Source organism: Aythya ferina (assembly GCF_964211825.1).
Source record: "Aythya ferina genome assembly, chromosome: 17".
Classification (NCBI taxonomy): domain Eukaryota; kingdom Metazoa; phylum Chordata; class Aves; order Anseriformes; family Anatidae; genus Aythya; species Aythya ferina.
The window spans coordinates 1,901,916-1,924,247 of NC_140316.1; the positions used below are offsets into that span (position 1 = coordinate 1,901,916).

Here is a 22,332-nt window from a genome sequence, read left to right on the forward strand (position 1 = left end):
GGTTGAGAAAATAAATTTTCCTCTATGTTACACAGCTGAATTAAATGAATGTTAACTAACACATACCAGAAACCAGGATTTGGACTAATTTGAGGACAACAGCTGTCTGTCTGTCAGCCTCCATTCTCTTTTTATGTGTGACATATGCTATTTCTCTATTGTCATGGAGTGTTTCAACATAGCCTAGACCTGAACTTCTAAAAAAGAAAAGGAAAGAAACTTAAAAATAATATGCCTTACTTTAAAAATTATTCCAGGCATGGAAGAGATTACCAGCCTCTGAAAGAAAAGGCTCAAGAAATGAATGTTCAGGTGATGAACAGTGATGGTCTATCTGTGTTTGAGGGTCATTTTTTTTCTTATTTTATTTTATTTTATATTTTATTTTATTTTATTTTATTTTATTTTATTTTATTTTATTTTATTTTATTTTATTTTATTTTAACAAAGCTGAACAAAACCAGAGCACATATCAGAAAAGTGTATATTCTTTTGCCTAATGTTACCTTTTCTTTTTTTTTTTCTTTTGACATTCCTTATTTTTTTATCTTGTCTTCCCCCCCCCAAAAAAAAACAAAAACAAACAAACAAACAAACAACAACAACAACAAAAAACAAACAAGGTTTCATAGGTGCATCTAAGTCTCTCACTTTAGTACTTTAACATTCAAAAAGATGAATAGGAGGACTTGAATAAAATCCCAGAAAAATTAGTCTGGTAGCCATGCAACCATAGTAATTTCAGAGAATTTCACCTGGTAGCCTGGAAGAGAATCTGACGCCTTGGAAGTTCATATTCTGCACAGGTTCATGTTCCATTATAGAGAAGGGTCTTTTAAAACATGCCTTACAGGGCAAACATGGATGCAATGAATCTCAAACGCCAACCTGTCAATCTAAACCCAGTATTTTTATTTTTTTTTTCCTCAGGTAGCTTTCAAGGACATTTACTATAAATCTGTGAAGAGAGAGCTACTAACAGGTCTGGGATTTATGGAAAGTGTTGCCTATTTGTGCTCCATCTTTTGTCAATAGCATTAAGATTTGCAGTTTGCACTGAATTATCCAATGACCTAAATCCTAGCAAGCTATCAAAATCTGTTTCCTAGATAAAGTCATGCTGGAGTTTGATACATTTATCAGTGTCAGGCACACAGCAGTGCTTACAAGCATGGTTATTTCTCAAGTCTTCTTCAACAGCAGACAAAAGGGAGGTACAAATGAATTACAACTTATTCATACCAATGGTTTGAAATAATTATCAACCATTTATTGTCTGAATACACAGTAATACAATTCCTGCCTCCTGATTTCACACAAACTCCTGAATATAATGAAGCACTGTTTATTTACCTAATGTAAAGCATCCAAGTCCTATGCTGACATCTCCAGAATGATTTATTGTTCTTCCATTATGCTAAATACTTGGGATAGATCATGTCTCATTATACAAAATATAACCTATTGCAATTCAGCTAAATGAGACTTGATATGGGAGAGGCAGGGGGGTTGCTAATTGTCAAAATAGCTTCATGGTGACATATTCTTTCAGCATCAGGGCTCAAATATTTGACATGGTAAAATTGTCTGTCTTCAGTTCTCTCTAACATCAGAAGAATTCTGCTGAAGCCCCAGGAAGTCAAATGGGAATTGGAAGCAGCACATTAATTTTTAAATTTACACAGCTTCTTTTAACCCAAAATGATCTACAGGCTGTAGTCCTGATCCCACAGGGCATTTTCAGGAAAAACGCCTACCAGCTGTGTATTACCAAGTAGGTCGAGAAGCAGAGAAGCAGAGTATTATGAACACAACCAATAAACTGGGCTATGTGTTTTTCATACTCTGCAATTACAGTGTGTTCTAGTGTGTAAACTTTGCTCTCAGTTATTTTCTAAACTGGCAGAGGAATGTGTGTGAGGGTCACTATTATAATCAATAAAATTCAAAATCAACTACAGCCATGTTCTTTAATATGAGCACCAACAGATTTACATCATGTATAGGTTGTGAGAAAACACCACTGTCAGAGATCAGTTTAGAGCTCTAGCAGCAAAGAAACAGTAATGGTTCTGACACAGACAAGAAGGGGAAACCAAAATGAGAAAGACACATCATTGTAGCGATACTTAGGGGTTCCTCTATATTTTTTTCCTTCTGGGCAAATGTAGTCTGTATTACAAAAAGCCCCAGCCATCTGAGGTAAGAGGAAAGTTCATCTGGTAGTAACGAAGGCACTGCTGAACACACCGAGCACTATTAAAACCTCCAACTGATACAACCTGTTAAAGCAAAGCTACTACCACTCCACTCAGACTTCTGGAGAGCCATCAGACTGAAGGCTACTGGCTACTCTGGGATTTATGGGTAGGACTTAAGGTTCTCGGACAGGTCAAAGAGCAAAGCTTCAAGTCATAAAAATATCCTTCACTCAGCTGTCTTAGGAAAATATATCCACCCAGGCAGAGGAAATTGAAGAAAAGGAAGAGATTTAATTGAAAAAAAAAAAAAAATCCTACACTAAGAACTTACATTTTTTTAAGAACCTGTGAGAGATTCTGGACAGCATTTGAAGCTTTCTGAACTCTAAAGTCTGCTGTAAGCTACATTTACATCACATAAATGTTTGCTTTAAAATTATTATTATGAAAGATACAACATCAACTTAATAAATGATTGTGGCATATTTGACAGCATCATCTTGAGTGCTGTTTCCCTTAATGCTCTACTTACATGGCACAGAGGGATTTGCTCTGAAACTGCACTAGGATGGATAGAGTTCAATAGCACAGCCCATAACATTTTTTTCTCTTACCTCTGAACAATTCATAACAACCAAAATAGCATGAAAAGTATAACTTCAGCTGTGAAATAAAGAGATGCTAATGTTGGCCTGCTATTGGTGGAAAGGTGGATAGAACCGGAGGCAACTCCTGGCTTTATTTGTATTCCCATAGTCTTTGGCTCATGCTTGAATTAATGCACTTACAAAGCCAAAGTAGAAACACATGTTAAGAAGTAAGCAGAAAGGTACTGAAGAAAAGAGGTGGATGCATAGTGGGAAAGAAACTGGTGCTTGGTCAGAATGATCCCATAGATTTTGTCTGCCTTTTTCTTTATTCACTGACGGCAGTATTTCATTGTATTCAAAGTGTGTTCAGATGGATAACTTATGACTCTGGTTCCCATGTAAGACAGGAATTCTGAACCTCTTTTTTTTTGTATTTGAGCTGCAGTCTAAATGAGACGTCTAAAACCATCATTCACTATCTTAGCTGGAAAAAGAAAAATGAAGAAGAAACTGAAGCTGAGATTTTCAGACAATGTATTGGTGCCTCAGTGTTCGTGGTGATCTGTATCTAACTGGTGCTGCACCCCACGCAGAGTGGGATGAACACAGCAGTCCTGAAGGTGACAGTGAACCAGACTGGGATACTACTCTATTGATGTAGCAGATAATTGTCAAAGTCCAGCCTGAAGGTAAGATCCAAGACAAAACCAAGCAGAATTTTGGCATCCAAAGATATTGATTTTATTTTGAATCTTATTCTGTTTTTGTTTGTTTGTTTAATTTTCATTTTAAAGGAGGAAAATAGAATGCAATTGTCTAGCAGTGCAATTATGAAATTACCTAGCATGCCCATACAGTGCTCTCTGTTCCTTGGGTCAATGGTCCCTAGTTTACACCCTGCAATATAATGTTGACACCAACATGTCCACTCTATACCTAGAAAGTCAGATTTCCACTGAAAAGACTGGATTAATCTGTTTGACTCCCACAGCTCTGCCTACCAGTGCCAAGCCACCGAAGGTGCTATCCTTAACTATGGCAGGGACCACTGTGAGAGGACAAAACCACTTATGCATTCACGTTCCTACACAGCCTGAGAAGTCCACAGAAGAGAAGCATTAGACATACCCTTTCTCGCCTTTTCACATTTAATTCAACTATTAATCATTGCTGTACCGATTAGCCTGTGATGACCCATCTGCAGCAACAAAGCAATTTGAAATCAGACCCTTGGCTGATTACAGCAGGCAACCAGCAGGTTCAAGAATGATTTCTTGGCCTGAATTAAAAGTTAACTCATCCTAGAGATACCAAACTTTGTTTACCAGAATTACCATCTAAGACAAAATGAACTTGAAAGTCTGTTGAGAAGTTTATCAGTGATACGTATTTTTGCATTCTTGGTGATTATTTTTGGTTTTCTCATCCTAGAAGAAGGTAATGAATGCAGAACTATTCCTAAATGCCAAGACAAAGGGTCATCCTGAATACTGACCTGATTTCATCAGTAGTATGGAAGCAAATGCCAAATCCTGTTCTCAGGTACAAAGAATGGTAAAATTCAAGATCACTTATTTTCTGTAGGGTTAGAATCATCCCTGTAGCAGGGACACTCAACCCTTCAGAATCAGAGGGCTGGGAGAGGTGACCGTTTGGGGCACCTCTCTTTCACTCCTTACACCTGCTTCTGCAGTGTCTGGTGGAAACTGAAGTACAATTGCTGATCTTTACATTCTGGAAATGTCTGGGCTCTTCTAAAGGTGTGGTTTTGTATATGAACCAGTAGATTTTGCTGTCATAATGTAGTACTATTTGAGTTTATCTCCCTCTGAACACCTGGTATTCTTTCATCCTATCCCACTCATTTTTACTGTGTTACACGGAGAGGTTACTGCTATAAAAAGGTACTCCCAATAGAGGGCACAGCTAAATTATAATTGCTCTCTTCATCACCATGGTTATTATTGTTTCAGATTTCCATGTGCTAGAGTTTTGTCCATCCATAAGAATTGAAAAACAATAGCAATACATTTGACTTCTACATAGATGTTTCAGGGTCAGATTATTTCTTCTGCAATCAGAACAAAATTCAAGCATCAAGGATTCACTTCTGGAAAAGATCAAGATTTCAGAGGTTTGCTATGACACTCTGTTTTGGCCATGTATTCTTGGGGGTGAATTGATTGAAGGTGATTGAGTTCATTATCTCACTGCACTACCATTTACGGTGAAACATTCAACAATTAACTCAGGATTTGGGTGAACCACTGGCAAAAGCAGCAGTAATCAGAAGAGTTGTTAGAAAGAATCCATAACAGTAATACAACAGAGCTGTACTCAATATTAACATCATGGATTTTTCCATAGTAGGGAACTAGTCTCTAAGTGCTAAAACCAAATAAAGGGAAAGAGGTATTGTCTAATGTTGCATATAGGACTATAACTAGGAGTTTTAGGATTAAAGTGGGTAATCAAAATGTAAGCTAAATGTTGGGTTATAGCACCTAACTGTACAATCGCAGCATGAAAGCAGCAAAGCCCAAGTTGTCTCACATGCATCACTGTGGACTAGATATTTAAGAATATATGGGAAAAAAAAAACACAGTCATTTAAGGCTTTGGACCACTGTGTATGTTTCTGAAGCATTTTTAATGGGCTTCCAGGACACTAAAATATGCTCCAAAATCTCCTGAAAAGATTCTGCAATTCTGCTACAAGGACATAAAAGATATCATCAATATTTTTCAGGTCTAAAAACTGTACAACTCCAGCCTTTGAAGAAAACAAAGCTGATGGAAAAAAAGTCCACCTAAAATCTGTTCTCTGGCCAGTGTTAAACACATGAAAGGCTGTAAACCTTGGCAAGTTTATGAACAGTGGCTGGCTTGGAAATTCTTTTTATGTTCTGTCCTTTTCACAAATTGGACACACGTAAATACACTTATCAAGTACAGTCGCAACGAAACTGCTTGACTTCATAAAGGACATCTTAGAGTTATCTTCTGTCATCAGACCATTTCATTGTATTTGAAGTTAAGTATGTTAATGTATCTTGAATTAATTTTCTTGGTGTTAAAGTGCAAACTGGGCTAATAAAAGTGACACATTGACTTTTTCCAGAGAATGATGTTCAGCTTATGGAGAATGGCAGCATAAATGAAAATTAGCCTCAAGACAATGTTAATTACATTTTATCCATTAGTAGGAGGGTAATTGAACCACTCATTTTCACTGCAAAGGAAACCCTTCTGGCTTCATAAAAGGAAAATATAGTATTTAATGTGCTAATTAAAGTCTAACAATGTAAAAATATGCAAAAGAAAGAAAAGCAAAATGCAGGTAATAGATATCTACAGTATACAGCAATGACCAGTATCCAGTTCTGGGCTCCCTGGTACAAAAAAAAAAAGACAGGGATCTCCTGGAAAGAGTCCATAAGAGGGCCACCAAGATGATATGGGGCCTGGAGCATCTTCCTTATGAGGAAAGGCTGAGAGACCTGGGTCTGTTCAGCCTGGAGGAAAGAAGACTAAGAGGGGATCTCATTAATGTGTACAAATACCTGAGGTGTGGGAGACAGAGGGATTTGGCCAACCTCTTTTCAGTCATTTGTGGGGACAGGACAAGGAGTAATGGCCACAAGATAGAGCACAGGAAGATCTGCACCAACGTGCAAAAGAACTTCATGGTGAGGGTAACAGAGCACTGGGACAGGCTGCCCAGGGAGGTTGTGGAGTCACCTTCTCTGGAGATATTCAAGGCCTGTCTTAATGCCTACCTGGACTTGGACCCGATGATCTTTTGAGGTCCCTTCCAACCCCTTCAATTCTGTGATTCTGTGACCATCTTGGACATAAGTTTTATTTCTCTCTCGTGCTTACTGGGACTTTGAAATGAATGATAGAAAATAACTGTCTGAAGAAGCAATCAAGACTTACTGACATACACATGAAATATCCTTAAAGACACGTATTCAAAGTAAAACAAAGGCACAAAGGCTTAATGTAACTCAGTATAGAGCAAAAACAAACAGCCAATGACATATGGGTAAAATCTGGCACTTGAAATAAGCTGGGAGCCCATTTTTTTCAGAAGATATAACAATAAGTATTCTGATATCTATTACATTAGTTACATTAATTACACTAATAATTTGGTTCTTGATAAACAAAGGATAGATTAATAAACATATGTTTCGATTGTGGAACTGCTGGACTGCTCTAGCTGTACACGTATATGCCATGTTATCTTGTCTTTGGAATCCCATGGACAAATAGGAAGATTTTGAGTTCTCAATATTAAGCTGGTGTATAAAGCTCATATGCCTCTATCAGCGAGCTCTAACTTCTTTCTAAGTTTGCATATTATCTATGCTGGACTTCACTCCAGTGGGATACAGGAAGAAGACTTTTTTTTTTTTCTTTCCCCCCTCACCTCCCCCCGGATATTTTAAAGGAAAAAACGTACTTTGATGCTGTTCAAAGTTTGGAAAGACAACAAAATTCAGTACCATGCTTCAAGGAGAACTGACAGATAAAGTCATTAAATGCTCATGCTAACAGCTAAACGTTACACCATTTTATCAAATATATTATCACGGCACTTACACATATAACGAGATATGCACACTCTCTCTCAGTGTTAAAAATAAACCATATTACAAAACACAGAAAATCAGTGCCAGAATATACATTGGGCAAATCAATTCTCTTTTAGCCACATCAGCCATACATGGACATTCTTTGTACAGTCTGGGCCAGAATCAGTGAGAGGTTGAGTGAAAGTATATGCCTATCCAGAATGCTTGTTCAAGAACCTCACTGCTGTCTTGACATTATATCATCTCCTGTACTGTTGCTACAGTCAAAAATTAGACAAGTGCAACTAGTCTTGGGGTGATGAAATCTGTTCATGTACAAATAGTAAAAGCAAAAATCCCAGGAGTACCATATAGTCATTTACATACAGCAGAAAAAGTGTAGGTGACTACCTGAACCAAAATTTAGTTACAGCTAGTAATGTGGGGTATCTGCCCACTAGGTTGAATAGAGTCTAGATCGTATCCTTGAATTTACTGACCCCAAGGGCAGCATCTAGGCAGAGTTAAAATGAATTAATAATTCTTGCTTCTATGTAATGAATTAGAGAGCCAAAAATACGTCCCCTATCCAAAAATAATAATTTTAAAATCAACCTTTATCATAATATTACCATGAGCATTGAAAAGGATTATATTATTACAAAAATGAAATGACTTAAATTTACCCTCATTATTGTTTCTGAAGGAAAAAAAGGGAGGCTTTTTTATTTCATTGTGGTTGAAGCTGCTATTTGCATTTAAATGAAGATGTCTGAAGGAGAAGAAGAGCTAGAAAGGTAGACTTTTTTTTCCTTTTGAGGATGAGATTTCATTCCATTTCAGTATTCTCCTATAATACAAACCTAACTCTACTTTCTGCTTCATCAAATAGTCAATCACAAACTGCTTTCCAAAAATTGCCATAGAGAGCGAGACTCTCTGATTATTCCCAGTTGAGGCTTTGCAACAACTATAAGAATATAGTTTTGGTATCCCCTAAAAGTCTGACATCAGCAAATAAATGAGGCATTTCCATATCTGCGGTATAACATGGATTTATTTTTTTTTTTTGACTGACTTATCATAATTGATGCATTTAAACAATCTGTTTTCTTAATACTACAAACATGCTAATAACAAAACAAATTGTTTACAAGCCATTCCTATTTAAAAATTCTGATAAGCTGATAAACACAAATATTTGTCCCAATGTTAGATGTGTGAGTATGAAAAACAGGCAGAGTGCCCAACACTGCACCAATGACATCTGTGGATTTGCCATTAACCTAAATGGGAAGGAAGAGGCCATGGAATGGGACTTCTCCCCTGCATTAAACATCCAAATACCAGATGATATCTGGATTCTACTGTGAGCACATGGGTCTGCCTTCATACATGGGGGAAAAAGCAGACAGCTTTCAGATATGCCACCTTTCATTGGCTATAGGCAAAATCTATGTTGCTGACTAACAGACTACTAATATTAGGAGTTCAAATGATGTACCTTAGACATTTGTCATTAAAAACTGTCATCTTTGCAAAACAGGATTAGCAGATCTGTAGACACATTAAGATGAAAATTAACACAAGGCAATGACTTCACAGCCTAATCTGTCATAGGGAAGGTCTCTGCTTACCCCATTATACTCTTAGTAGAGGAGGAGAACTGTCTATCTCCCTTATTGGGCCACCTTACAAAGAAAAAAAAAAAAAAGATGGTTTGAGATAGGCACTAAACTGGCAGCAGTAGGGCAGCAATTGTTGATTGAAACATTCATCAAAATGAGCAAGTCTAACAAGATCTCAAGCCTTGCTGTAGGAGGAGAGGAGAGAAGGGGATAGCACTAAACCACACTAGTGGGAGTCAGTGGTTTAAAAAAAATGATTACTTTCAGTCCACCACATGGCTCCAGCTGATTTGTTTTACTGAAATATCAGGCTACTTCCCATTAGTTGAGTAGAGTCTAATACACAGGTCCAAAAGTCCACCAAGATAAAAGGCTGATCCCCAAATTAATACACGGGCTTCTCCTTAAAAGTTGAGACTTCAGACAGATTATCTGTGTTTCATCTCTGTGTACAGAAAAACGCAATGTCCTTTCAATTGTAACTATACACAGACAGTTTATAAAGCTATTGTATCAGCCACCTGCCTGATATGCAGTGAATAAAATAAAAAAATAAATCTTTCATTGTGTTAGGCATCACATTTAAATGATCTTCAAGAACACGAATTTCAAAGTGAGCAGTAAATGAACTCGAGAAAGTTTCTTTCTAATGTAGTAATGCAGGAATATTTCGATCAGCTAAACCAACAGAAAATAAAACTTAACGTAGAGCCAAGCAGGAAACTGCAGAAAAGAAAAGGAATTCTAAGGCTCAAATTCTTCTGTCAAATGTATTCATGCACAGCCTATCAAAGTCAATTGGAATTCTCTGTGCATATTCAAGGACAGAATTTGGTCGAAAGGGATGAATTTTCAAAGGATGCCAGATTTTTTTCTCTCTCACCCAGCATTTGCATAGGCTTGTTAGTATTTGCAAAATGGGTACCTGTGCCCTTAAAGAGTTGTTGCAGAGTGCAATTACCTATTCTGCCATCATAAATGTAAGATTTTTTTGTTCCATTTTTCAATATGGTCTGTTTAAGAGCACAGAGAAAGTATGGTATATTTATTGATATACTCAAGAAATGGATTTCATGTGTTCTGAATCATCCAATCTATTCTTCAGCAACATTCAAGAGAACATTCCACATGTTAACTTTTTTCTAAAATAAAAATGCCAAGAGATACTTATTTAAACAATAAAGATGTTTTCAGGTCAAAGTTCATGCCCCTTATGTCTTCAATGAGAAAATTCACTTTTGTATATGCCAAACAGTATTGACTGGCTGAACTAGACTCTGCATTGCTTCACTCATCAAATTCTTTACAGCCAAAGTTTATTCGTAACCCTTTAATGACATCCCACAAGTACTGTTATAGAAACCTCACCTACAAAAATGCTGATCCCAGAAGATCTGTAGCCAGTGCTGACTACAAGTACCTGAAAACATAACTAAAGCTGATTATAAACATGATACATACAGTAGGCTGTTTTATAACTGAAAACAGATATAATGATCCAAATTTTTAACAAAATGAAAAGAAATACTGTACAAATAAACTATATCTACCTGTTGAGACAATTAGCAAACAAGAAAAGGAGCAATAAAACTTGTATGAGAGGAAGATTGTATTAAATATCTTGCTAGTGCATGATAGTGTATAAGCATTTTAATGGTTAATGCACTGGCAACAGTTTTGCCTCTGGTGGGCAATTACAGCCAGTTGCTAGCAAGATATAACTCATATATGTATGAGTTTCTTTATATTGAGCTCCCTACTCTCTAGTACAGTCTGGATATACTTGGATGAAACTAATAGGTGAATATGTGCCTTCTCCATTTGCTGTAACCTGGTGATTAAAAGGCAAATGCTTTGCTTCCCATACCCTTCCACTTCTTACTTTACCTTTCTATTTTAGTTGTGATTCTAAAGGTCTTAACAGCAAACCTTTCTTGAGAAAAGGTTGGATGACTGATTTTGTGCTTTGCAGACATGTTCATAGAAACAATGAGTACTGCTTCATGTCAAGATTGTGGTTTTGTCTTAGAAATAGTAAATAAACTTCAACAAAATATACCGGTATTTTTGAAACTCAGTTAATGTTTTCATATGGAGTGTCATTGGCAAGAAACAAAATAAATGGCATGCCCAGGAGAAACCAGGAAAAACTTTTTTTTTTTTTTTTTTTTTTTTTAAATCTGTTTACTAAGTTTTAGATAAAGGCATGGAAAAGCTGTGGTCATTATGTCTCATTCAGGTTTCTTTATCAGCAGTTTTCATCAGATTCAGTGATGCTCACGGCAGATAAGTTAGCCATCATAAAAATTAAGCTATGCAATTCTCTCAAAGTGCTGAAGAAAAGAGCACTTATAAATAGGGAAAAAAGGAAAAAAAAAAAAAAGAAAAAAAAATTAAATGCATTTGTAACTTCCAAGTTTCACGCTAAATACTTTAACTCTTAAGTGTGCTTTCTTGTCCTGCTTCTTAACTTGAAAATTTGAATCTTGCAGAAGTCAACTTTGCTCAACTGTACTAACATATATGCATTAAATAAAACATTCTTTACCAAGAGCTATAAAAAAGGTTTTCAAAAAAATTAATGCGCTTTACAAATGTAGTTGTGATCAAGCCAAGTAACTCTTCTACGTTGAGGGTCAACTTAAGGAATTTCCCATTCATTTAGTATAAACTGTTTTCCTGGCAAGAAGACTGAAATTCCTTTGATCACTACACAACTTCTGTAGAGAATTTAGTGATTGTAAAGGAGTATAGGTTGTTTGTGTACTGCGGATCTTCCAAATCCCCAAAATGTGAGCAATTTTTGGTTTGAAGTGAAGGACAACACTGTTAGTTCAAGGATTTTGTGCAGCAAAGTGGATTAGGCCTGACCAAAGGAGCTTGAATGGGCATCTACAGACCTAGTGTCCCACCAGAACAAAGTAGAGGATATGGTAACATGAAGGAAGTCACTGGAATCACTGGATCTTGGGTATTATCTCTTTTGTCAAATATTGTCCATCATATCTTTCCTCTGTAGAAGTTTTTTTACTTGCTGTTGCCTTCTAATTCATTTGTTCTCAATTTATGACCTGCACTCCCCTCTCTGATTCTTGATCTATCACTCCCTGCAGCCTGTAAAATTCTGCCTTGGGGTCATCCAAGAGGGATGTTTTGGAGAGTCCTTCCACCAGTCCTAGGATCTAGATGAATCTGTATCTCTGAACCTGTAGCTGCACATGCGGACAGGCACATCCTTTCTGTGTCTGGATGGCACAGAAAGGCAAAAAATCACTCACAGCTCTAGGAAGGTGTGAGAAGGAGTTCAGGTAAGTGCACAGTCTGTCTGCTCCAATTCATTTCTGCAGTACAGACAATTTATAAATGGAAAAATATTTTTTATATATTTTGAAGATCACTTGATTATCTTTTCACACCCTTCTACACCAATACCCAGCACAAATATAGGGCATTGTTTTCTTCACATAAACACTCGTGAAATGGGAATGATTGTGACTCAACAAAGAGCAAGCTAATAGTCTGCCTGTAGGTGTGTTCAGCTGGGAAAACAATCCAATAGGCCTGTCGCTTACACCTCTTATACTGATATCTTTATTAATAAACTCATTTTCATTTCTTCCCAGTGAATTCTGAAAATCAATCTTTTTCTCTAATGCCTCATGAACAGTTTAGTGGAGGGCAGCTGCAAGTAATTTGTGCAACCATAAAGAATTGTGGTCACATAGTAGTACAGCTCCTGCAGATCTCTTCTTGCATAAATAATTACATTTGCTCAATGTTGGGGATTTTTCCAACATATGAACCATGTATACAAGCAAGGTGTGAAATGTTCACTTTGGCTTTGTCTCCTGAGTTTCAACTACAAGGCAAAGAGTTTATATGGAAAGAGAAATAGGTAGATATTAAAAGGAGCAGCAAAACAGAAGTTGTTGTGTTCTTTCATGGAGAGATCTATCTTACTTTAAATAAAAACAATTGGAGCCTATTAACAGTTTTCCTCCACAGCCCTCAAGGTTATAGTGACAAAGTAAAGTGCTCACATTAGATGCAGCTAGACTAACACTTGTTTTCCAATTTCTAAGGTCGACATTTAGAGTTATTTGTCAAATGCTCAAAATGAAACATGAAACTAAAGCCTAAACCAAAGCCACTGATCCAAAATCTTCCATGTTTCAGGGCAGCATCAACCTGTCTACTGTCCAAATGCCCCCCAAAACCACATGAATCTTTTTCTACCAACATCTGACAAAATGGGGACAGATTTCTCAAGTGAACAGGAAAAGGGAATGTGAATTTTGGGGGGACCACCCCACCCTGGGTGGGGATGGGGACACCAGAGCTACCAGCTCCTTCCCAGGGTGCTGGTCTGGTGCTCTCTTATCCCGTCTCCCAACTTGGCTAGCATTCTCCTGCCAGCTCAGTTACGTGTACCCATGTCTTACAGAGCTTTGCCAATATCCCAGTGGGAAGAATGAAAGTGTCAGAAAGTGTTTACTGTGCAGCAGAGGTGCATACACTGCATCAGAGAGAATCTCTCATATTAAGTACTCCACCCTTTAATATAATTAAAATACTGCTATTGCAACCTTTATTAAAATTGTTAAGATGTATCAAAGATCACAGAAGTGCTATCTGCTGGATAGTTATTAAGTAAATGTAACATTAGGTTCTGTTAAGTTCCTGTAAGTGCTTATTGCAAGCATTCTTCAACATTTCTTAGTATTAATACTCTTAAAAACAGAAAATTTGTTAAATATTTTCTTTGAGCTATTTGTCCATGAAGCAACTCTTGATTAATACAATTAAGAAAAATAAAAAGAGGAGAGGTGATGAGATCCCAGTGACACATATTTTTAAAAGCCATTTTGTTAACAGAACAGACCTTAGCTGCTTCACCTATTGTAGTATTCCTATCCTTCCTTTTCCTTGTTACTACCCCTCAGCCTTTTCTGTGCATAAATTACTGTTACTAAAGGAATTATACAAACATATATTTTTGAGTGCATGTAGTGACCTTTGAAAGGGAATAACTGTTCTCTGTTACTGTTACTTTGGGCAACCTTTGTATATGTCAGGAATAGTGCAAACAGACAAGTCAGAGACAGTGAACAAGAAGATATTCACATGCGTACTGCAAATACTGGTGTGATGAAATTATATCCATAGGAAGGTGAGATAAGCCATCCAGTAGAGGGCAGTGGGAGGATAAGTATGAAGTTAAAACAATTAGTCTATTTATCAGTTCAGAGTATATATCAATTCAGTTTATCAGAGCATCCAAATTCTTCTCCTCTGTTTTTGGCATTTATAAGAGTGTCTACTGGAGGAATTCAAACAGCTTGACAAATATTTAACTAAAATTAGTACTACTCCAGGAGAGAGGAACAAAATGCCAATAGAATCTTCGTTACACAGGTGAGGAAGTGGATGCGCAGAAGGATCAGCTGGGTTTAGAAATGGTGGAATTACTCAAACACTTATGGAAAGACAGTGATGGAGCAGGAATTAAAACTACCTTATTTTGACTCTACACCTGAGAGAGTATGAAAAGCATCACGAAGAGCCTAATGGAGTGCTACCAGAAGAAACCATGGCTGTGTTTGTGTAACCAGACTGCTTTTTAATGACATGGCTTCTTTCTCACCTGGGAGAATAGAAAAAGAAGCCTTTATTTTGTTAAGCTACAAGTATCTACAGGTATAAACAAATAGCCCATACAGACATCTTACCACAACATGCTACCAGTATTACTAACATTTTGGCTAGTTCTTGTCTGTTTTAGTAGATTTGCATTAACTAACTGCTGTTAGACATCATCAGCAAGAATTCTTACAATTAAGATCTGTTCCCTATTGGAAAGAGAACAAAAATACTATTATAAACTCATTGATGTTTAATGTGTGCCCAGGCTGGATGCTCGAGAAAGTAGCAAGAAATTCTGTAAATCCAAAGAGGATAAAAATAGGAAACCAGCAAACAATCAGAGGACCATTGCCTGCTTTATGCGGGAGATAACAAAGCAGGTGATATTGTTCTTGACAGTGCTGGATCAAAACCAGCTCACAAAGGAGCAAGGGCATTTCTTGGCCAGACAGATGTTGCAGAGGTGATAACTGCCCAGATGTTTATGTGGGCATGTTGGACCATTCAGTGTAACAATCACATAAAGGGGTGGCTTGCTGGCAATACAAAAGCGAAGAACCTGCTATCACATTGCATGTTGCTCAGAGGGAATTTACTACAATGATGAAATCAGGTCAGCTCTCAAGGTCTCTGGAAGAGTGCTGGCTTCTGTGTGTTTTTTTTTGTTTTGTTTTGTTTTTTGTTTTTTTTCAGATTCTGCTTGTAGCTGGTCAGGGAAAGGTGACAGAGCTCCAGATAGATTCCTCAGTGTCCCTGGTAAACGGTAAATCCTGAAAAAGTTATTTAAATTCTTTCATTACTCTGGGTTTATTATTTTTTGCAGTTTCTCAGCAGAATACATTCTTTACTGACAACCCTGTGCATTTTCATCAAAAGAAGCAGGAAAACATATCCTTTTGACCTTAATCTTTGAAGTCTTCTGGACTATGAGAATCCATTAGAGACATGTACAAAACACTAAAATCTGCCTCCTCAACCTCCTAAAAGATCTAAGATGTTATTTCCTCCTATTTTGTTAATCCGGATTATTAGGGTATATGGAAATTAGAGAAAAAGATTTTGTACAGGGGTTCCCAATCTTTTCCAGTTACTAGCCCTGTTCTTTTTGTCTAATGTCCCAAACACTAGAAAAACAGAACCTGACTTTCTACCAGGCTTGACTGACCTCAATCTCAGCTGGCATTGCAGAACTGCTATTTTCCTCTGTGTCCTGTAATTTGGCTGCATTTATCTTGGAAGAATCTCTTTTTTTTTTTTTTTTTTTTTTTTTTTTTTTGTATCTTACCGCACTTCCAAACAGACGTATCACAGAAACGGAATAACTTGGCAGACCTTCCTCTTAAAAAGTAAAAGGTAAAATTTCTGCCTGAGGATTAATCACATTATATTTTCCTTTCATAGTACAGACAATAGGAGACAATACAGAGCAGCTTTGTGCTGGGCCAGGGCAACCAGAGTGATCTGAACACATGAATTTTTCAAAAGCAAAACAAAGAAAGCAAAAAGTTGCCAGACTGGATGTTGTCACATTTCCATGTAAGACAATGAGAAAAAGCTGATGATATTGTGAAGGACTGAAGGTTTTTGTTTGTTGTTTTTTGTTTGATTGTTTTCTCCTCAAAATAAGTTTATTACTCAGAATCCTAGCAAAAAAAAAAAAAAAAAAAACTGTTTACTAAGTCTCATAAATTACAGAGTCCTAAATTACTTCTTCAAGCTCTCTTGCAAAAACTGAGCAGGCAGACATGCTCCATTACTTGAGCTTGCTTGTGTATTATTATTAGCATTCCATTGTCATCCAGCATATCCAACTGAAATCAGGGCCATACTGTTACATACCCAGCAGATAAATAATATATGTAAACCAGTCTCTGCCCCAGAAAGCATACTACTTGATGCGGCCATAGAAATACATGGAAATGGAAATGGAAACAAGAAAGGAAATGACTTCAGCCTCACAGCTATATTCCAGCTAAATACCAACAAATTCACCCTCGTCTTTTATGCACACCTTCCCAGCTTAATATGGAAAAGATACACTAGAAACAAAGATGACTGGAGCCGTACTTGTTCTTTCACATAAAGACCTTTCACTCATTGTGTATAAGCCAGGAGAACATTGTTGCTGGTACAGAGAAAAAGCAGAGAATTGCATCAGAAGACAAAGTTTAAAAATAAATATTTTTTTTTACAATAAGAAATTGGCAAATCATTTAAGAGACCATAGAATAGAACATGCCACTAAACTACAGAAACTGACAGTGTTTTTTACTGCATCTGCTCAAACAAGTCCCTAAAGTAGGAGAGTTTCCGTTGTCTTGCTATACCAGCTGCAGTACAGATCTATTCTCATATGGCTTAGTTTATGACAAAATTAGATGTATACTTTAACATATTTTTACATATGTTCAGTTTTTTTCCTCTCTGTCTCAAATGTTGAAATGCTTGATTTTCCCCTCACATCTAATCTTTTTATTTTTTTTTAGTCGTTCCTGTTACCACCAATTCAGCAGAGCTATATATATATTAGATCGCACCCAGTTATGACAGGGAAACTTAACTCCACCTCCTGACATCTTTCTAAGATCAAAGAGAAAATCCATACATGAAAATAACACACCTTTATTCCATTAAAGTAAGCAGAATTGTTAAATTCAAAGGTAATGTGCCTTACAAATTCACAAGTAGAAGCTGGGATTTTTAGTATGAATTACAATAGTGTATTACTGTTCTTTATGAAACCACACTGCTTTTCTATGTGCACTTTAACTTTTTACTTTTTTTTTTTTTTTTTAATTTAAAAAGACAAAACAAAACACTGTTGGTTTTCAACATTTGAAGGTCCTGTAATCTATTTTCAAATTGTCAGGACTGATTTGCATGCAAGGTATACAATGGCTTAAATGCTTACTTTCACACTGTTTGGAGCTGATGTGTGTAGGAAATAGAAGTTCAGCATTGCAGAAAAAAATCACTTTGAACTGTGACTACTGTATCTCCAGGGTAGTAATTTTACAGAATCCTACTGCAGGGTAGTGATTGTGTTATGCTATGATAGAGCTACAAGTAAGAGGTACGAAAAAGAATATGTTTTTTTTTTTTTTTTTTTATAGTTCACATTTACATTTCTTATATGTCTAGAATTTAGACTCTTTAAATGTCAAGCTTAAATGCCCACTTTTCACATTTTGATTTTTTTTTTTTATTCTCCTCACAATTGTAAATGACATCAGTGATTATAAAACAACATGTTAGGTACTCTGAAATCTCAGCTATAGAGGTTTACCATTTTACTTCTTTTTCCTCATCTCTTTTTGAAGATCACAACAAAAATGAAATAAACATCTCCTTATGAATTTTCTTGTCTTTGCATTTGGTAAACTTGAAACTCTGAAATCTTAATTCTACTCAATTCAGGGCCATGTCATCTACCTTTAGACAAGTCATTACTACCCTTGTTCCAAGGTGAATAGGACCACTGTCCCGGATGCTATATGTTCATATTGTTCTTTCTGACGCTATGTAGTAGCACATGAAAATATCCCTTTGCACAGTTCATGGACTGAAGTTCTCCCTAGGCACAGCGTAAGGCAAGAGGAGAGCCCCAGGAGGTACAGTGCATGACTCAGACATCCAGCTGAATCACAGGCTGCTGCTCTGCTTTATCCCTGCCTGCCTAAACAAAACAATTTCCCCCCTCTGAGCCTCTCCTTCTCTGCTGTCCCACTCCAGCCAGCCAGTATGAAAGCAAGGAGAAAGGAGGTACGGGACAAAAGATCTCCCTGCACATACATTCTTCATTAGGCAGAGGTTTCACACGACCAGGTTCAGAAACATCCTGCACATAAATCCAGTTTGTCAAATTCATTCTGCATAGCCCCCAAACAAAGCCAAACAAAACAAAACAGAAATCACCACAAAGGCGACACCTCAACTGGCTGTGTGCCCCAGTCCCTTCTCTCAGAGAGGGTTGGCCAGAACAGAGCAATTGATTTTTGACCCTGTTCAGCAGTACATGCCCTGCCAACGTCCACACATAACAAAGGTTTCAGCTGCCCCACAGATCTTACAGGTTGGGCCCAGGTATTGTTCCTGAAGCTGTCCTTTCTGGAGCCATGCTCACTGAAGTGGCTTCTGCCCCTGCTTTTTCTTTGTGCTGCTTTTATGTGTATAGGTAGGTGATAGGGGCTGAAGCTAGGATTGTTGGGGCTGTGCCAGGGGGAACAATGGCAAGGCCGGAGGATAAGGCAATGGCCCAGCTGAAGTGCATCTACACCAATGCACGCAGCATGGGTAACAAACAGGAGGAGCTGGAAGCCATTGTGCGGCAGGCAGGCTACGACTTGGTTGCCATCACGGAGACGTGGTGGGACCAGTCTCATGACTGGAGTGCTGCAATGCCTGGCTATAAGCTCTATAGAAGGGACAGGCAGCATAGAAGGGGTGGTGGTGTGGCTCTCTATATTAGAGAGTCTTTCGAGGCTGTAGAACTCGAGGTTGGGAATGACAAGGTCGAGTCCCTTTGGGTTAGGATCGGCAGGGACAACAAGGCTAGTGTCCTGGTCGGGGTCTGCTATAGACCGCCGAACCAGGATGAGGAGACGGATGAGGAATTCTACAGGCAGCTGACAGAGGTTGCAAAATCATCAGCTCTTGTACTCGTGGGGGACTTCAACTTCCCTGACATATCCTGGAAGCACAACACAGCCCTGAGAAAGCAGTCTAGGAGGTTTCTGGAGAGCGTGGAAGATAGCTTCCTGACACAGCTGGTTAGTGAGCCTACCAGGGGAGGTGCCCCGCTAGACCTTCTCTTCACAAACAGAGAAGGACTGGTGGAGGACGTGATCGTCGGGAGCTGTCTTGGGCAGAGTGACCACGCAATGGTGGAGTTCACTATTCTTGGCGAGGCCAGGAAGGGGACCAGTAAAACCGCTGTATTGGACTTTCGGAGGGCTGACTTTGAGCTGCTCAGGACATTGGTTGGTGGAGTCCCTTGGGAGGCGGTTCTGAAGGGCAGAGGGGTCCAGGAAGGCTGGGCGCTCTTCAAGAGGGAAGTCTTAATGGCGCAGGAACGGTCTGTTCCCACGTGCCCAAAGACGAGCTGGCGGGGAAGAAGACCGGCCTGGCTCAACAGAGAATTGTGGCTTGATCTTAGGAGGAAAAAGAGGGTTTATAAGCTTTGGAAAAGTGGGCAGGCCACTAAGGAGGACTTTAAAGAAGTAGCGAGGCTGTGCAGGGACAAAATTAGGAAGGCCAAAGCTCATCTGGAGCTCAATCTGGCTACTGCCGTTAAAGATAACAAAAAACGTTTCTATAAATACATCAACACAAAAAGGAGGACTAAGGAGAATCTCCATCCTTTACTGGATGCGGGGGGAAACTTAGTTACAAGAGATGAGGAAAAGGCGGAGGTGCTCAATGCCTTCTTTGCCTCAGTCTTTAGCGGCAATACCGGATGTTCTCTGGATACCCAGTACCCTGAGCTGGTGGAAGGGGATGGGGAGCAGGATGTGGCCCTCATTATCCATGAAGAACTGGTTGGTGACCTACTACGGCACTTAGATGTGCACAAGTCGATGGGGCCAGATGGGATCCACCCAAGGGTACTGAGGGAACTGGCAGAGGAGCTGGCCAAGCCACTGTCCATCATTTATCAACAGTCCTGGCTATCGGGGGAGGTCCCAATTGACTGGCGGCTAGCAAACGTGACGCCCATCTACAAGAAGGGCCGGAGGGCAGACCCAGGAAACTACAGGCCTGTCAGTTTGACCTCAGTGCCAGGAAAGCTCATGGAGCAGATCCTCCTGAGAGTCATCATGCAGCACTTGAAGGGGAAGCAGGCGATCAGGCCCAGTCAGCATGGCTTTATGAAAGGCAGGTCATGCCTGACGAACCTGATCTCCTTCTATGACAGAGTGACGCGCTGGGTGGATGAGGGAAAGGCTGTGGATGTGGTCTACCTTGACTTCAGCAAGGCTTTTGACACCGTCTCCCACAGCATTCTCCTCAAGAAACTGGCTGCTCTTGGCTTGGACTGGCGCACGCTTCGTTGGGTTAGAAACTGGCTGGATAGCCGGGCCCAAAGAGTCGTGGTGAATGGAGCCAAGTCCAGTTGGAGGCCAGTCACTAGTGGCGTCCCCCAGGGCTCGGTGCTGGGGCCGGTCCTCTTTAATATCTTCATCGATGATCTGGACGAGGGCATCGAGTGCACCCTCAGTAAGTTCGCAGATGACACCAAGTTAGGTGCGTGTGTCGATCTGCTTGAGGGTAGGAAAGCTCTGCAGGAGGATCTGGATAGGCTGGACCGATGGGCTGAGGTCAACTGCATGAAGTTTAACAAGGCCAAGTGCCGGGTCCTGCACCTGGGGCGCAATAACCCCAAGCAGAGCTACAGGCTGGGAGAGGAATGGTTGGAAAGCTGCCAGGCAGAGATGGACCTGGGAGTGATGGTGGACAGTCGGCTGAATATGAGCCAGCAGTGTGCTCAGGTGGCCAAGAAGGCCAACGGCATCCTGGCTTGTATTAGGAACAGCGTGACCAGCAGGGCTAGGGAGGTGATCGTCCCCCTGTACTCAGCTCTGGTGAGGCCGCACCTCGAGTACTGTGTTCAGTTTTGGGCCCCTCGCTACAAGAAGGACATGGAGGTGCTTGAGCGGGTGCAGAGAAGGGCGACGAAGCTGGTGAGGGGCCTGGAGAACAAGTCCTACGAGGAGCGGCTGAGGGAGCTGGGCTTGTTCAGCCTGGAGAAGAGGAGGCTCAGGGGCGACCTTATTGCTCTTTACAGATACCTTAAAGGAGGCTGTAGAGAGGTGGGGGTTGGCCTGTTCTCCCACGTGCCTGGTGACAGGACGAGGGGGAATGGGCTTAAGTTGAGCCAGGGGAGTTTTAGGTTAGATGTTAGGAAGAACTTCTTTACAGAAAGGGTTGTGAGGCATTGGAACAGGCTGCCCAGGGAAGTGGTGGAGTCACCATCCCTGGAAGTCTTCAAAAGACGCTTAGATGTAGAGCTTAGGGATATGGTTTAGTGGAGGGCTGTTAGCGTTAGGTTGGAGGTTGGACTCGATGACCTTGAGGTCTCTTCCAACCTAGAAAATTCTGTGATTCTGTGATTCTGTGATGAAGCAGCCTGAGGAACCAAGAATGACCCGACAGAAAAAGAAGGGTTATTCTTGGCTAAGCTCAGTTCCTCAGCCCAGCACTACAGCAGCCACCTGGGCATTTGTACTAACCCAGCCAATAGTGGGCTCAGGTGAGAAGAGGAGTAAGCATTGCTTAATTTAGCAGTGCTGCTGAAAAACATTACCCTCTCCTGATCAGGAACCTGCATTCACTTTCCTGTCTGCCTCCCATGAACCCAGCAGCTTTCAGGCCCAATGCATAATCAGTCCCTCAGAAAGTGACTCACACTTGCACTTAAAGCCAGAGCCCGTTAGTTCTGAGTCCTGGACCAGTTTTTAATCCACTGTCCCTCATCGTCTTTCTGAAGCTTGCCTCTAAAGATATCTCACAAAGAAAAAGGAATTCTTAATACCACTGGCTGGCAATTAAAATGAGAATTGAAGAGTCAGAGAATAATTCTCTTAATTAACTACTCTTTTTGCTACTTGTAATCTAGAGGAAATCTAATTAATTCTACATGAAGAACTACTATTCTGTAGTGAAGTGTAATTCCTGATCTCTGGGGCTTCAG

The 22,332-nt window shown here is 39.5% G+C and overlaps 1 protein-coding gene across 6 annotated transcripts in view; it reads right to left on the reverse strand.

The window, feature by feature from the left end:
* The window catches only part of TMEM132D (transmembrane protein 132D), a 271,842-nt gene that overhangs the window by 67,340 nt on the left and 182,170 nt on the right, over window positions 1-22,332 (reverse strand). The window lies entirely within an intron of this gene.